This window comes from Pimephales promelas, chromosome 12 (genome assembly GCF_988280905.1).
Source record: "Pimephales promelas chromosome 12, fPimPro1.hap1.1, whole genome shotgun sequence".
Taxonomy (NCBI): Eukaryota; Metazoa; Chordata; class Actinopteri; order Cypriniformes; family Leuciscidae; genus Pimephales; species Pimephales promelas.
The window spans coordinates 35,874,703-35,892,257 of NC_142780.1; the positions used below are offsets into that span (position 1 = coordinate 35,874,703).

Here is a 17,555-nt window from a genome sequence, read left to right on the forward strand (position 1 = left end):
TTTTCTGTAAAAATGAGGAAGTCGTCTGAGCAGGACATTTAATCTCTCCATTAAATTCTTTATCGTTGTATCTGTGTCATTCCATCGGTTTCGCGTACGAGCCGGGAATGTAATCGTTTTCCCTGGCATTAGCAGAGGGAAAACTAGATCTGGATCTCCAGAATTATTTGGCTGAGAGTTGATGAAGACGATTGACTCGTCTATCATTCACAGAGATAATTGAAAGTGAACTGTGGCGTGTTTTGGGTTCAGAAGAGGAGGATGTAAAGCTGCTGTTTATTTCAATAATTCATCCGTCTGGCCAATTTGCTCTCAAACTTTATTTGGGAAGTAGAGTTGACCCAGAATTCATTAACAGTTTCATGGCTTTCAATGGTTTTAATTGGGTGCATGGATGAGGAAAAGATTGTCAGTTTCATTTAAACCTTTAATTTGGTTGGCGACACAAACGCTTAAACACAATTCTTCGAAAAATCATGATGGGTTATGTTGCTTTGTTCCTCTGCTGTTCTCTTCTCTTACTTCTTTCATTGCGTGTAAAAGTAAAATCATAGTAAGTCATTGTAGTGAAAGACACACATCATAAAGCAAACGATAATACTTTCACAAAACTAGCTTCCAGAATTGAACTTATTGTCGGACAGATTAACGTGTTTGACCACCCGTGTGTGTCTAAATATGATGAATTCAATGGCTCTAATATGCTGATTTGCTTCAAGAAATATTTGATTATTATCAATGTTGGAAAGTATAGAAGTTTGTTTCCACCACAGAATAAAAAAATAAGTTTGCGACTTTCTCACAATTCAGACATTTTTTCTCACATTGCGAGTTTACATAAAGTTGCAATTGCGAGTTATAGTCAGAATTGCCTGATAAGTCTTTGTGAGATATAAACCCGCAATTGCAAGAAATGAACTCACAATTCAGAATTGCATCTTTATATCTTGCAATTCTGACTTTATAGCACGCAATTGCCTGCTATAAAGTCAGAATTGTGATTTATATCTCACAATTCTGTGGAAAGATGTCATAATTGTGTGATATAAAGTTATAATTGTGTGATATAAAGTCATAATTGTGTGATATAAAGTTATAATTGTGTGATATAAAGTTATAATTGTGTGATATAAAGTCATAATTGTGTGATATAAAGTTATAATTGTGTGATATAAAGTTATAATTGTGTGATATAAAGTCATAATTGCAAGATATAAAGTCATAATTGCGTGATATAAAGTCATAATTGCGAGATATAGTCATAATTGCGTGATATAAAGTCATAATTGCATGATATACAGTCATAATTGCGTGATATACAAGCATAATTGCGAGATATGAAGTCATAATTGTGAGATATAAAGTCAGAATTGCGAGATATGAAGTCATAATTGTGAGATATAAAGTCAGAATTGCGAGATATAAAGTCAGAATTGTGTGATATAAAGTCAGAATTGTGTGATATAAAGTCATAATTGATTGATATAGTCATAATTGCGAGATATGAAGTCAGAATTGCATAATATAAAGTCATAATTGCGAGATATAAAGTCATAATTGTGTGATATAAAGTCAGAATTGCGTGATATAAAGTTATAATTGTGTGATATAAAGTCATGATTGTGTGATATAAAGTCAGAATTACATGATATAAAGTCATAATTGTGTGATATAGTCATATTTGTGATATAAAGTCAGAATTGCATGATATAAAGTCAGAATTGTGTGATATAAAGTCAGAATTGTGTGATATAAAGTCATGATTGTGTGATATAAAGTCAGAATTGCGTGATATAAAGTCATAATTGTGTGATATAAAGTCAGAATTACATGATATAAAGTCAGAATTGCGTGATATAAAGTCATAATTACGTGATATAAAGTCAGAATTGTGTGATATAAAGTCATAATTACATGATATAAAGTCAGAATTGCGTGATATAAAGTCATGATTGTGTGATATAAAGTCAGAATTACATGATATAAAGTCATAATTGTGTGATATAGTCATATTTGTGTGATATAAAGTCATAATTGCGTGATATAAAGTCAAAATTACGTGATATAAAGTCAGAATTGCATAATATAGTCATAATTGCGAGATGATATAAAGTCATAATTGCGTGATATAAAGTCATAATTGCCATATATACAAAATATTTAGACAATATAGAAACTAAGTCATAATTGTGACTTTATATCTTGCAATTGTGAGGTAAGTCACAATTATATTTAAAACCGAAACCTTGCTATATTTCAGGATTCTCCAATGAATTGAAAGTTCAAAAGAGCAGCGGTTATTTAAAATCTTTAGTAACAGAGTGAACATTTTACCGTCACTTTGATCAATTTAATGCATCCTCCTTGATGAATAAAAGTATTAAGTTCCCCAAACGCGTCATTGGTTGTGAACACATTTCCCCCCTGAAAGACATTGTGGGAGAAAGGAACAGAACTTCAGACGTATTTTTACAATATTAAATCCAGTGACAGGTTTATTTAGAAGATCCCCAAAGTGTGAAATAGACTTTCTCTGTGTGCGGTCTTGGACATCATAGCTCATACAGACACTCGTGAAGGGTTGGAGATGATGTTCCAGCTCAGGTGATTGTCTCTTGTGTCCCGAACTGAGCAAAGATGGCAGATTGAATAGCTCATGCTGGAGATGAATGTGAATGCTAATGGCTGCTTTCTCCAGGTGTGATAAAGATGACCAGTTACGGTCCAGCAGCTTCACTCAAAGTCCTGTCAGCCTCGCGGTTAATCAAAACCAGGCTCCTCTGTGGTGACAAGGAAACATTTGTGAGTAAAGCGGCAGTAGATGATGTTTGCGAGTGAGATTTACTTAGTTTAGTGTGTGCGCCGTGGGGTGTTTGTGTCCTGAGCTCGGCTTAAAACCCTCAGAACTGCTGCTTCGCCAAAACTCATTTCCTACTTCCCTCTACAACAGGTTTGCTCTATTTCTGATGGCTTTGTGTGTCTTTAAATATTTAATTCAAAGGCAAACATGCCTTGAAACAGTCCCAAGCAGCCAAACCAAAGCAGTTCTTGTACAAAACCAGTGTCGAATGGCTGAATTATTGAATAAATGATATGAATCTGCAAACACACGCAACGATTGCAAGATCCTCTCTTGAACTCTTGACAAAGTGTCGTGTCGGAGCCGCTGGAGAAGACAATAGAGTAAACAGATGTACAAGTGCAAGAGCTGTCAACACACACAAAACACAAACTCGCATCAAAGCCGATGAGCTCAGAAGTGTGTGGCGTGACTTCCCAAAAGATTATGCAGCTTTTCCCCTACAATTGAAAAAGCACAACGTCATGGGCTCAATCACGAGCACAAGCGGACAACTTCAAACTGTGACAGACGGATAATGCATTGCAATTTACAAACTAATGCAATTTTCCATGTCTGTGCACTGAACCCTTCACTTACACTCCCGATGCATATGTATCGCATGCTATCTCTTTTTGGCATACTTTTTTGTGTCAGTGCTCATTTGCATAGAATTAAAAATGTCACTGATATTAAATCTCATTAAAAATGCATGAATTCTCCTGCTTTGTCAATGCAGAAATGTCGTCTCTGTGATAACTTGCATATTTAATTACTGAGGATGTTGTTTCTGTTGGTTTTCTCATTATTTTTACGCAGGAAAATGGTGAAATTTGGTGCGTTGATAGAGATGGCCCTAAATAGTAATCTCACCAAATTGGTGGTCTCTCGCACCAACTCTGTAGCGCCACCACCAGTTGAAATTGAGCTTGAAATTGCATGTTGAGAAAGAACGGCTGGATGGTGAAGTTTGCCATGTAAGTATGTTTTATTGACTTAGTATCAAGTATACTAGATAGTCACAAGCATAAAGGGATCTTCCACCAATGCACCATTATTTAAACTGTGTTATTGTCATTCAGTATGCAGGGTTTCTAGGCTACTAAAATCACAAAAATGAGAAAATCGGGTATTTGTGAGATATATATGATGTAGTTCCAGTGTCATTCGCTTCCAGTTATTTGAACAGTACCAAAACAGTCTGTTATGCTGCTTTATATTGCAAATTTTTAATAATTTTTGATTTCATTGTTATAATCATGAACACTGGGATCAGCCCGTTCTCATATAATGACAATGCGAATACATCCAACGCACATGGCACCCTTTAGTGTCAATATGAGACGCAGATATATATGGGCCAGAAGGTTTGACTTGGGAAAAGATTCGTTCATTTTTGAACAGGAGAGTCACGAACGCTCATCACAGGACAGAGCAAGTCGAGCATTTGAGCTTATAAAACTTAAACTTTTTTTTTTTTTTAAATGAGCGATCGTTTCGCTTGATAAGACCCTTATTCATCGTCTGGTGTCGTTTAAAGCCCTTTGAACAGTTTGCAGTTTGCACTGAAACTCTCATTTGAACTCTCATTTGGACCTTGAACCGTTTGGACCCCATTGAAGTCCATTATATGGAGAAAAATTCTGGAATGTTTTCATCAAAAACCTTAATTTCTTTTCGACTGAAGAAAGAAAGACATGGACATCTTGGATGACATGGGGGTGAGTAAATTATCAGCAAAAGTTTTATTAAAAGTGAACTACTCCTTTAATTCTGCATTGATAAATGAGTTGGATAAACTGCATTATGGACACAAGTGGGTAAGTTTCCCCCTTATGCTAAACAGACATATCTTGATGCTGTAGATATTACATATTCTGCAGGGAAAATACATCCATATGCCACTGAGAGGATCCCAATGGGAAGATGAAACTATTTTACAAGGTGGCAATTAAAAAAAAAAGCATAAAGGTCCAATAACAGCAACTTGATCGTACAAATTGGCTACCAAACTTGAATTATTTGCAAATTGGCATGATATAACATCTATCGTTCTCCATAGTTTATGTCCAAAGTCAGGAGTGTGGTTATGTAGGACTAGGGTTGGGTATCGTTTGAATTTGAACGATTCTGATTCCGATTTTTTTAAGAGGCAGGGTCAAAAAAGTTTAGCTAACCTTGCTAACCAACGGCCTTTCTGAAGGAAATACTCCTTCTGTCACAAATACTCCTTTTGTCACAAATTTTGCATTTTTCCGAGATTTCGTTATTTTTAGAAAAGTGAAGCCACACTTTGGATCGCCGACGTAAGCAACTCATGTTCGACTCGCGTGGTTACGCTTCTTCGTTGGTGTTGTTCAGCGGTTTCTTCTTCCGCTCGGCGGACTGTGAATATCGAAACTAGGAATCGAAACTTTAACTTTTGAACGATTCCGGGAGAAACTAAAAGTTAGTCTTTCCAATCGATACTCGATTCTCGATACCCAACCCTATGCAGGACTCCATCCAAAAATGATCTCCTGAACATCAATATGTTTAAAAAAAATGTGTTTTTGGACATGCTGCGTCACCAGGGTTCATGTGCCATTCGAGCATCTGCCACTGAGAGGATCCCAATGGGAAGATGAAATTATTTTACAAGGTGGGAATTAAAAAAAAAAAAAAGCATAAAGGTCCAATAACAGCAACTTGATCGTACAAATTGGCTACCAAACTTAAATTATTTGCAAATTGGCATGATATAACATCTATCGTTCTCCATAGTTTATGTCCAAAGTCAGGAGTGTGGTTATGCAGGACTAGGGTTGGGTATCGTTTGAATTTGAACGATTCTGATTCCGATTCCGATTCCTTGTTTCGATTCCGGTTCCTAACGATTCTCGATTCCGATTCTTTTAAGAGGCAGGGTCAAAAAAGTTTAGCTAACCTTGCTAACCAACGGCCTTTATGAAGGAAATACTCCTTCTGTAAAAATACTCCTTTTGTCACAAATTTTGCATTTTGCCGAGATTTCGTTATTTTTAGAAAAGTGAAGCCACACTTTGGACCGCCGACGTAAGCTACTCATGTTCGACTCGTGCGGTTATGCCAACACTTCCGGTAGACGCTTCTTCGTTGGTGTTGTTCAGCGGTTTCTTCTTCCGCTCGGCGGACTGTGAATATCGAAACTAGAAATTTTAAATTTTAACGGGAGAAACTAAAAGTTAGTCTCGGTTCCAATCGATACTCGATTCTCGATACCCAACCCTATGCAGGACTCCATCCAAAAATGATCTCCTGAACATCAATATGTTTAAAAAAAAATGTGTTTTTGGACATGCTGCGTCACCAGGGTTCATGTGCCATTCGAGCATCTGCCACTGAGAGGATCCCAATGGGAAGATGAAATTATTTTACAAGGTGGCAATTTCATATGAATATGTCAAGTGTTAATTGAATGGAAATGTACAAGTTGAATCATAAAGGTCCAATAACAACACCCCGATCATACAAATTAGCCAAAATATTTTCATTATTCTCACAGACATCTTTAATGCCAAAAGTCAGGAGTGTGTTACGCAGGACTACCTTCTCCTGCCAGCTTTCCATGACTTTATTTTGGTGCTGAGGAGAGACCGGGGAAATTACTGTTCTCAAAAGTCGACTCGACCGCCAAATGCGATCCGTCAATACCAACCCTAAAGGCAACCGCCCAAAGGACTCTTGTCAGGAAATATCAATTGTTACAAATCACTGGACTCCTACTACAGCACAGGGGGTGTGAAGCATGCTGGGACGATTCCCTTAGCTAAAGGATTTAATGACTGCTGTGAAACCGTGTTTCACCAGTGACAAGCCCAGAGAAAACTTATTCTGGAGCTGGTTGTGTATCTTTTGTGCGGGGGCCGAATCAGAATAGGCGAGCTTGCTGACCTTGGATTTGCAGCTCTCTCCTCCTATTACATCTTTTATCATCGCCGACCAGATGGATGCGACTGGATTGAAACTTTCAGTCTGCTGTGAGTTTGTGGAAGTGTTGTTGAAGTAAATAATTGAGCTGGTCACGATCATGATCGCTTATCTCTGTCTCTCATCGGTGCCATTGTGATTCACCCAGACGCCGGGGAAACTGCCTATAGTGTCGGACCTCAGGTTTCAGAGTTTGAGTTTTGGACTGTTGTGGATTGATGCTAAAACCGAATTGAGAAATTTCTGGATTGTTTTAAATTGCACAAAATCTCAGAATTCTTAATATCACCATATAATAGGTGAAACTCAAAAAATTAGAATATTGTGCAAAAGTTCATTTATTTCAGTAATTCAACTTAAAAGGTGAAACTGATATATTATATAGACTCATTACATGCAAAGTGAGAAATTTCAAGCCTTTATTTGTTATAATTGTGATTATTATGGATTACAGTTTATAAAAACCCCAAATTCAACATTAGAATATTGTGAAAAAGGTTTCCATATCTGTAAACTATTACTATTAATATGAATAAATTGCCTTTTTTTTACTTTGTGCATTAACTAAAATGAGACCTTGTAAAGACTTACCATTTTTTTTAAATCTGTCACATAATGTAGCTAAAAAAATCACACATATAAAGTTGGATAATATATATTTCGATTGTATCCACGTACAGTATTAAGCAAATTGCAATTGCTTGATTGCTCATGCCGTCTCAAAATGCAACTAAAATTATAATGCATGAAGATGTTTATAAAGATTAGCATGATTTTTTTGTAAAGCTGCTTATTTGACTGCACTTATACTCCTGGAACAACTTTACTTGAGGTGTGCATGCATTATATATATATATATATATATATACTGTAAAAAAATAACCATGATTTTAATGGTAAAAGACTGTAAAAATGCTATATATATATATATATATATATATATATATATATATATATATATATGCTGTTTATTTTCCAATCCTTTTTTTCCCCTCCTCTGATAATTTTAGTTTTTCCAGACCATTAACAGTTGATCATGCATGAACACTGACTATTGTTAAAATCACTGAATCAGGTGTAATCAGGCTTTCATTTTCAATCTAAATGGCATCTATTGAATTTGGTTTTTATGTCATTTGTTTCTCGACAATCAACAGTTTAACACTTTTTGTTTTTAATCCAGCCAACCTGCAGATAAAGAAGTGTTAGGCATGTTTTCTTAATTGCTCTGGTTTAAGTCTCGCAGAAACAGCTGGACTCATCGTTTCAACACTTTATCGGGATTCTTGGCAAGCTGTGGCGTTTGGCTTCAGACCGAGGCATGAATAATTTCGCTCTCTGATTGCTGGCGGCTTAAACAACTAGATGGAACGTTGCAATAAAAGGTATTGATTGATTAATGCATCATTATTTTTTGAAAAAGAGCCCACTTTATCACCATTCACTTTTTAATGTTTTATTTTCATGTTGGCTCAAAACCGTTTCTGTTGTGTTTTGAAAACTATGAATTATGCATTTTATGTAGATTGCCTCCACTCTAAAAAGAAATTCATTACCACAACTTGAACAAATGAATGGAAGTTAAAAATTCAAATGCATTGGTTTAGTTAAACATTTTAAGCTGAAAACATTATTCTGTTGACACGATGATGATCCTTGCATGAACTTAACATGTGTTTTTAACTGAAATTTGTTATTACTTTTTTTAAGTTGTGGAGGGATAATAGATTTGAAAGAAGTGTTGTGGTATGCAATTTTTAGTAAACAGAAAGCATTTGTTGACATGTAAACGAGTTTGTTGAATTTTTTCTGGTTACAGTTGCTGTTAGCAGATTTCTAGAATGAATTGGCACGATGTATCATCAATTAGCACGTGTTGTTAGCATGAATTAGCACATTGCTAGAGTGTTTTCAGCATGATTCAACACTTCGCTAACATGTTTTTATCACGAATTATCACATTGCTAGCTTATTTTAACCTGTTGTTAGCATTCTTTAAAGTTTTTCCAGCATGTTTTAACACTTCGCCAGCATGTTTTATCATGAATAAGCACAATTCTAGCATGCTTTAGCACATTTCTTGCATGTTGCTAGCATGAATTAGCACATTGCTGCTGACATGTTTCCAATATGATTTAACACTTCTCATGTTTCTATCAGGATTAGCTTAAATTAGCACATTTTTAGCATCCTATAGCACATTGTTGCTAACATGTTTCCAGCATGTTTCAATCATGAATTAGCACAACTCAAGCATGTTGCTTGCATGAATAAGCACATTGCTAGCATGATGTCTCACAATGCTACCATGCTTTAGCATGTTTTATCACGTTGCTAGCATGAATTAAATATTGTTAGCATGTTAGCAGTAGAGCTTATGGTTTGGTTGTGAGGGGCTTATACAAAGGTTTAATCCCATAGGGATTGAAGATGGTTTTGTGTATTTTAATCCAACACAATGTCAAACAATCAACTTTTGGTAGTCTAAACAAACAAGTCAAGCTGGTCTCATTTCTCAGACTGAGACACACACTCAGTGTTTGCTGTATTCGGTCAGGAAATCTGCGAATGATGAACATATACAGGCAGAAGCTCCCCAGTGGTAGCTATGCCGTTGCTGCTGTTTTATATTTAATTTAATAGTTAGGCTAATATTTGTGGAGTTATACTTGCATGAATTGCATGTCAAACATCATAACCTATTAACCTGCTAACACACTCAATGTGAAATTATAGGTTCAGTAATAATTTATAGATTTATGTTGTGTAATTCAGATCAGTGTTATTTTAGTTTTATCATATAGTATTTTGAAATAGCTTTTTTATATTTTGTTTTATAATTTTAGATTCATTTTATTCATTTTTTTAAATAAAATGGAATTAAAGTTGAATCTCATATAACAAAAATAGTTGAATCTCGTATAACTTGTTTAAGAAAAGAGTTGTCTCATATAACTTATTAAAAATAGAATTGAATTTCGCATAACTTCGTATTTCGTACTTCGTACTTGGTATAACTTCGAATTTCGTATAACTAAAAATAGTTGAATCTCATATAACTTATTAAAAATAAAGTTGAATCTCGTATAACTTGTTTAAGAAGAGTTGTCTCATAAAACTTATTAAAAAAAGAATTGAATTTCATATAACTTATTAAAAATAGAGTTGAATCTCATCTAAATTTTTAAAAATAGAGTTGAATCTCGTATAACTTGTTTAAGAAAAGAGTTGAATCTCATATAACTTATTAAAAATAGAGTTGAATCTCGTATAACTTGTTTAAGAAAAGAGTTGTCTCATATAACTTATTAAAAATAGAATTGAATTTCGCATAACTTCGTATTTCGTACTTCGTACTTGGTATAACTTCGAATTTCGTATAACTAAAAATAGTTGAATCTCATATAACTTATTAAAAATAAAGTTGAATCTCGTATTGTTTAAGAAGAGTTGTCTCATAAAACTTATTAAAAATAGAATTGAATTTCATATAACTTATTAAAAATAGAGTTGAATCTCATCTAACTTTTTAAAAATAGAGTTGAATCTCGTATAACTTGTTTAAGAAAAGAGTTGAATCTCATATAACTTATTAAAAATAGAGTTGAATCTCGTATAACTTGTTTAAGAAAAGAGTTGTCTCATATAACTTATTAAAAATAGAATTGAATTTCGCATAACTTCGTATTTCGTACTTCGTACTTGGTATAACTTCGAATTTCGTATAACTAAAAATAGTTGAATCTCATATAACTTATTAAAAATAAAGTTGAATCTCGTATTGTTTAAGAAGAGTTGTCTCATAAAACTTATTAAAAATAAAATTGAATTTCATATAACTTATTAAAAATAGAGTTGAATCTCATCTAACTTTTTAAAAATAGAGTTGAATCTCGTATAACTTGTTTAAGAAAAGAGTTGAATCTCATATAACTTATTAAAAATAGAGTTGAATCTCGTATAACTTGTTTAAGAAAAGAGTTGTCTCATATAACTTATTAAAAATAGAATTGAATTTCGCATAACTTCGTATTTCGTACTTCGTACTTGGTATAACTTCGAATTTCGTATAACTAAAAATAGTTGAATCTCATATAACTTATTAAAAATAAAGTTGAATCTCGTATAACTTGTTTAAGAAGAGTTGTCTCATAAAACTTATTAAAAAAAGAATTGAATTTCATATAACTTATTAAAAATAGAGTTGAATCTCATCTAAATTTTTAAAAATAGAGTTGAATCTCGTATAACTTGTTTAAGAAAAGAGTTGAATCTCATATAACTTATTAAAAATAGAGTTGAATCTCGTATAACTTGTTTAAGAAAAGAGTTGTCTCATATAACTTATTAAAAATAGAATTGAATTTCGCATAACTTCGTATTTCGTACTTCGTACTTGGTATAACTTCGAATTTCGTATAACTAAAAATAGTTGAATCTCATATAACTTATTAAAAATAAAGTTGAATCTCGTATTGTTTAAGAAGAGTTGTCTCATAAAACTTATTAAAAATAGAATTGAATTTCATATAACTTATTAAAAATAGAGTTGAATCTCATCTAACTTTTTAAAAATAGAGTTGAATCTCGTATAACTTGTTTAAGAAAAGAGTTGAATCTCATATAACTTATTAAAAATAGAGTTGAATCTCGTATAACTTGTTTAAGAAAAGAGTTGTCTCATATAACTTATTAAAAATAGAATTGAATTTCGCATAACTTCGTATTTCGTACTTCGTACTTGGTATAACTTCGAATTTCGTATAACTAAAAATAGTTGAATCTCATATAACTTATTAAAAATAAAGTTGAATCTCGTATTGTTTAAGAAGAGTTGTCTCATAAAACTTATTAAAAATAAAATTGAATTTCATATAACTTATTAAAAATAGAGTTGAATCTCATCTAACTTTTTAAAAATAGAGTTGAATCTCGTATAACTTGTTTAAGAAAAGAGTTGAATCTCATATAACTTATTAAAAATAGAGTTGAATCTCGTATAACTTGTTTAAGAAAAGAGTTGTCTCATATAACTTATTAAAAATAGAATTGAATTTCGCATAACTTCGTATTTCGTACTTCGTACTTGGTATAACTTCGAATTTCGTATAACTAAAAATAGTTGAATCTCATATAACTTATTAAAAATAAAGTTGAATCTCGTATTGTTTAAGAAGAGTTGTCTCATAAAACTTATTAAAAATAGAATTGAATTTCATATAACTTATTAAAAATAGAGTTGAATCTCATCTAACTTTTTAAAAATAGAGTTGAATCTCGTATAACTTGTTTAAGAAAAGAGTTGAATCTCATATAACTTATTAAAAATAGAGTTGAATCTCGTATAACTTGTTTAAGAAAAGAGTTGTCTCATATAACTTATTAAAAATAGAATTGAATTTCGCATAACTTCGTATTTCGTACTTCGTACTTGGTATAACTTCGAATTTCGTATAACTAAAAATAGTTGAATCTCATATAACTTATTAAAAATAAAGTTGAATCTCGTATTGTTTAAGAAGAGTTGTCTCATAAAACTTATTAAAAATAAAATTGAATTTCATATAACTTATTAAAAATAGAGTTGAATCTCATCTAACTTTTTAAAAATAGAGTTGAATCTCGTATAACTTGTTTAAGAAAAGAGTTGAATCTCATATAACTTATTAAAAATAGAGTTGAATCTCGTATAACTTGTTTAAGAAAAGAGTTGTCTCATATAACTTATTAAAAATAGAATTGAATTTCGCATAACTTCGTATTTCGTACTTCGTACTTGGTATAACTTCGAATTTCGTATAACTAAAAATAGTTGAATCTCATATAACTTATTAAAAATAAAGTTGAATCTCGTATTGTTTAAGAAGAGTTGTCTCATAAAACTTATTAAAAATAGAATTGAATTTCATATAACTTATTAAAAATAGAGTTGAATCTCATCTAACTTTTTAAAAATAGAGTTGAATCTCGTATAACTTGTTTAAGAAAAGAGTTGAATCTCATATAACTTATTAAAAAAATAGTAGAATCGCGTATAACTAGTAAAAAAACCTGTCGAATCTTGTATAATTTATTAAACACAGAGTTAAATCTCGTATAACTTATTCAAAATAGTTTAATATCGTATAATTTATTAAAAATAGTTGAATCTAGCGACATTTATTAAAAAATAAAGTTCAATCTCATATAGGCTAACAAAAATAAAGAAATAAGATTTATGTTAAATATCTAATTTCTGAATAAATAATTTAAATCGGCCTGTTCCCACATTCTGTTATATCTGGCCGTTTTCAAATCTCAAATCAATATTTCATGACTATTTATTGACTATGCATGACTATAATCTCAAATCAATATTTATTACGAGGCTTTTGCAAAAGCGTAAATATCCAACGCACATGGCACCCTTTAACGTGAAATGAGACGCAGATATATTTGGGCAGAAGACGCCCCCTAGTGGTCTAACCCTTACCCAACACCATACCTAAACTTAACCATTAACCGAAGCGTCTCATTAGACGTTAAAGGGTGCCATGTGCGTTGGATATTTACGCTTTTGCAAAAGCGTCCTATATGGCGCTTTGGGATGAGAACGCGTTGGAGCTTATTACCGGTTTTGCTGAGTCGCATGCATTCAGCCGATAGTGTAGTACAGTCAGACGGCCTTTACACAGAATAAACTCCTCCTGAGGATCCCAGAGCCGGTCATGAAGGCTTCTCTCCCCATAATGAAGTCTGACTGTATGTTCTCTCTCTTTAATCACGAAGCGCTGCTCGCTTTGAATGCTCCAGATTCCCCCGGCCCTGGAGACGGGCATCGGATCTCCCTCACACACACATGCACATCAAATCTTTCGAGTGTAAATGTGAAGCCGTTCCCACGCCGGGAGTCGGGATGCTCGCTTTAAAGATGACACGTCTCAGTGATAATTGTGGGATCAAAGCTCAACAGAACTCACTCAGACAAGGAAATCTGAGAGCTGTGATAAAGCGCTTTCAATTACTGCCACACTTCATCTCGAGTTTATTTACTCAACCGCATGGATATCTGGCTCTCCGTTCCGGCAATCAAGGCAAAAGAAAACTAAATAATCACACATTGTTAATAATTAGCAAATTGACGACCCAGAGCGACCACAAAACAATGCAAATGACACACTTAATCACGCAAGATCATATTTTTTCACCCTCTGTATAATCCTCCTTTTAGTCAATTGGTGCTTGATCATGCAATATGACCCGTAACAATGTTACCTGGTCATTTTATATTATCTGTCATTTCATGATCTGACATTGAGTTTCATCCGGCAACACGTCACAATATTCCTCATTATAATAATTAATGCGCAGAATAAAGGGGTGGGGCCTGGGTGAGTTAGTTAGTGGTGTGTTAAACTGGCGGTTATGGAAAGGGGCGGGACATTTCTCAAACACACTCGACCAATCACAACACACTGCTCCAGCTGACCAATCAGAGCACAGTGTGCTTTCAGGAGGAGGGGCTTCATAGAGACAGGGAGAGCGTTACTGGCAGACTGGGAAGAGAGGAGCCGCAACAATGGAGAATATAAGGAGAATAATCAACATTCAAGCAGGAAAACCTGTTCTAGCAAAACCCCAAATCAAGACTAATAGGTCCCCTTTAAATGAAACCCTTGAGCCCTTATGCTAATGACTGCAGGAATAATATTAAGCTCTGCATGGCTGACCGAAGAGGGAAGAGCTGATGTCTGTTTACAAAACCTTGTTGCATAATGATTTCAACAGTACCAGATCAGGAAATGTGCATTTTCACTATTATAATTATTATTATATTAATCAATCATTTAAATTTACATGAAAATTGTCAAAGTAGAAAAAAAGTCAGTAAATTCCAATACTTGAAGGTACGCTCTCGTTTGTTTTTCCCATATTTTTGCAAGGTTTGTGTTAGTTTGATGCCTATGACATGAATTTAATCATAATGTTTATTTATGCATCCATTTTTAGCGTAATGCATGCCGTAATTGGTTGTTTATCAGAACGCGAGTCGCAAATGACGTCATGCCGAGCCAAACTCAAACTAGTTCATTGCAAAGGCAATTACTCATCTGTCGGTGAGCGTGTCACACTAACACTGCCTTAGAAACAAATGTTTTCTGTTTGTGATATTTGTCTCAGATGGCGAAGTCAAGGCCCGGTGTGCACCTGGCTTAATCAGAAGAAATATGAAACCCAGCGCTCCTCCACAAGCATGAGAGAGGAACGGCGTCAGTAAGGAGAGCATTGTCCAGGTAAACAGCTGACTGCATGCTGTCCTACATACACACCAAATGCTCCAGATTACTCGAGTGTTTTTATTCACTCTGTAATGAAAAAGTTTTCCCTTCCTGCAGAGATTTTCCTGCGGGTGAAAATAGCAGGTCATATTAAGGACAACTCCGGCGCAAAATGAACCTTTAGTCTAATTACACATTGTTACCTAGTCAACCGTTATCTGAGATTTGTTTTCATGATTGCCGAATGTAAATAGTTTTATCTCTAAAAACAGTTTAGCCTATAACGCTAGTATAATGCTAGTATATAGGGCATAGAGTAATGACAAATAAAAATCGCTTGTTATTACCACCAACAAGGCTCAAAATAGCCCCATACCAACACGACAGCATAACAAGGGTCCCTACATTCAAACCGAAGCATTGAGAACTTTGTCAGTGTCCATACAGTTTAATAAGCAGATATATTATACACACAGTAAATTTCGCGAATACAGGAAGAAGCCATCTCGGAAAAATAGTCTCTACCAGTAGATCTACGAACGCCGATCCAAGTGCGCTGGTGAGATGTGAATAAGGTGATAAAGTGAGCGCGAACAGTAGGCTACGTGTACATATTGAAGACAAATAAACGGTTTGTGTTTGTGTTTCTTCTGGAAACAACGGACCATATGAGATTCTGCACAGTTCAGCGCACTTGGATCGGCGCTCGTAGATCGACTGGTAGAGACTATTTTTCAAAGATGGCTTCTCAATCAAAGATGAAGTTCTCAATGCTTCGGTTTGAATGTAGGGACCCTTGTTATGCTGTCGTGTTGGTATGGGGCTATTTTGAGCCTTGTTGGTGGTAATAACAAGCGATTTTTATTTGTCATTACTCTATGCCCTATATACTAGCATTAGTGTTATAGGCTAAACTGTTTTTAGAGATAAAACTATTTACATTCGGCAATCATGAAAACAAATCTCAGATAACGGTTGACTAGGTAGCAATGTGTAATTAGACCAAGGTTCATTTTGCGCCGGAGTTGTCCTTTAAGGGTGTGTGCTATTAATATGGTACACATAGCCTAATGGTATATGAGTATTTTTGAATTGCAGTAATGCTAAGTCACATAGTACAATTCAAAGGTTTTTGAAGTTTGCATTTATTTAATCAAAAATACAGTAAAAATTTTGCAATGTAAAATATCTCGTTTCTGCCACAGAATGAAAAATAAAAAAAGGTAATTGCGACTTTTTATCTCACAATTCTGACTTTTTTTCCTCACAATTGCGACTTTATTTCTCAGAATTGCGACTTTATTTCTCAGAATTGCGACTTTATTTCTCAGAATTGCGACTATTTCTCAGAATTGCGACTTTATTTCTCAGAATTGCGACTATTGTTTCAGAATATATGCCGTGCGTCACGTGACCAAACCGGAAAATGGGTCTCATCACATCCGCTTGTCAGAGAAAGTGTTAACGGCCATAAGATAGTTCACTTTGTTATTGGCGTTTTATTCCATTGAAATATCTAAACGTTACTGTGAAGAATAAAAAATATAAAACGTTTAAATATCAATCTGCACATGTGAGGGATATTGGTTATGCTAATCTTTGCTCGCTCCTTTTAAGTTATCTGCGTCTATATAAAGCCTATTGAGACTATTTCTCAGAATTGCAACTTTATTTCTCAGAATTGCAACTTTATTTCTCAGAATTGCGACTATTTTTCAGAATTGCGACTTTATTTCTCAGAATTGCGACTATTTTTTCAGAATTGAGACTATTTCTCAGAATTGCAACTTTATTTCTCACAATTCTGACTTCATATCTCCCAATTGTGAGATAAAAAGTTGCAATTTTTTTTATTCAGTGGCAGAAAAAAGCTTCCATAGTTTTCTTTGTGAATATATTAAAGTGTAATTTATTCCTGAATATTCAGCATCATTACTACAGTCTTCAATGTCACATGATCCTTCAGAAATCACTCTAATATGATGATCTGATGATCATGTTTTGTTGATGTTTTATATTTATGTGGAAACGTGCATTTTATTTTTCAGGATTCTTTGATGAATATAAAATTGAAAAGAACTGCATTTATTTGTATTATAATCTTTTGTAACAGCATAAATGTCTTTACTGTCACTTTTAAACAAATTAATGCATACAATTTTTAATTTCTTTCAAAAAATATCTTACTGACACCCCCTTATATATATATATATATATATATATATTACTTATTAACCATCATGCATATTTTGGAATAATCCAGTGAATTAAATATTTGACCAATGAAATGTCAGATAGAGCTCCAAATGCTTCAAAACAAGAGACTGAGTAAGTTTGCCCTTAAAGCCTAAAGTATTTAATGCATTATACCTTGTTATGCACCTTAACATAATTAATAGTAACCACAGTTATATGAACATTATAATAATTGAACACACCTTTAGAAAGTATAATGTATCAAAACACACGACAAACAACCAGTTGCAGATGCAACTGGTTCCGCAAATAAT

At 33.7% G+C, this 17,555-nt stretch overlaps 1 long non-coding RNA gene across 2 annotated transcripts in view; it reads left to right on the plus strand.

The window, feature by feature from the left end:
- Window positions 1-17,555, plus strand: part of LOC148977080 (uncharacterized) — a 301,169-nt gene that overhangs the window by 267,365 nt on the left and 16,249 nt on the right. The window contains exons 3-7 of one of the 2 annotated variants that reach the window (XR_016145835.1): window positions 2,699-2,802; window positions 3,659-3,816; window positions 8,026-8,172; window positions 14,948-15,060; window positions 16,417-16,521. This is a non-coding gene — a long non-coding RNA (uncharacterized LOC148977080). Of the gene's footprint in view, window positions 1-2,698; window positions 2,803-3,658; window positions 3,817-8,025; window positions 8,173-14,947; window positions 15,061-16,416; window positions 16,522-17,555 lie in introns of those variants that run through there. The other variant, XR_016145834.1, reaches the window with a different exon arrangement.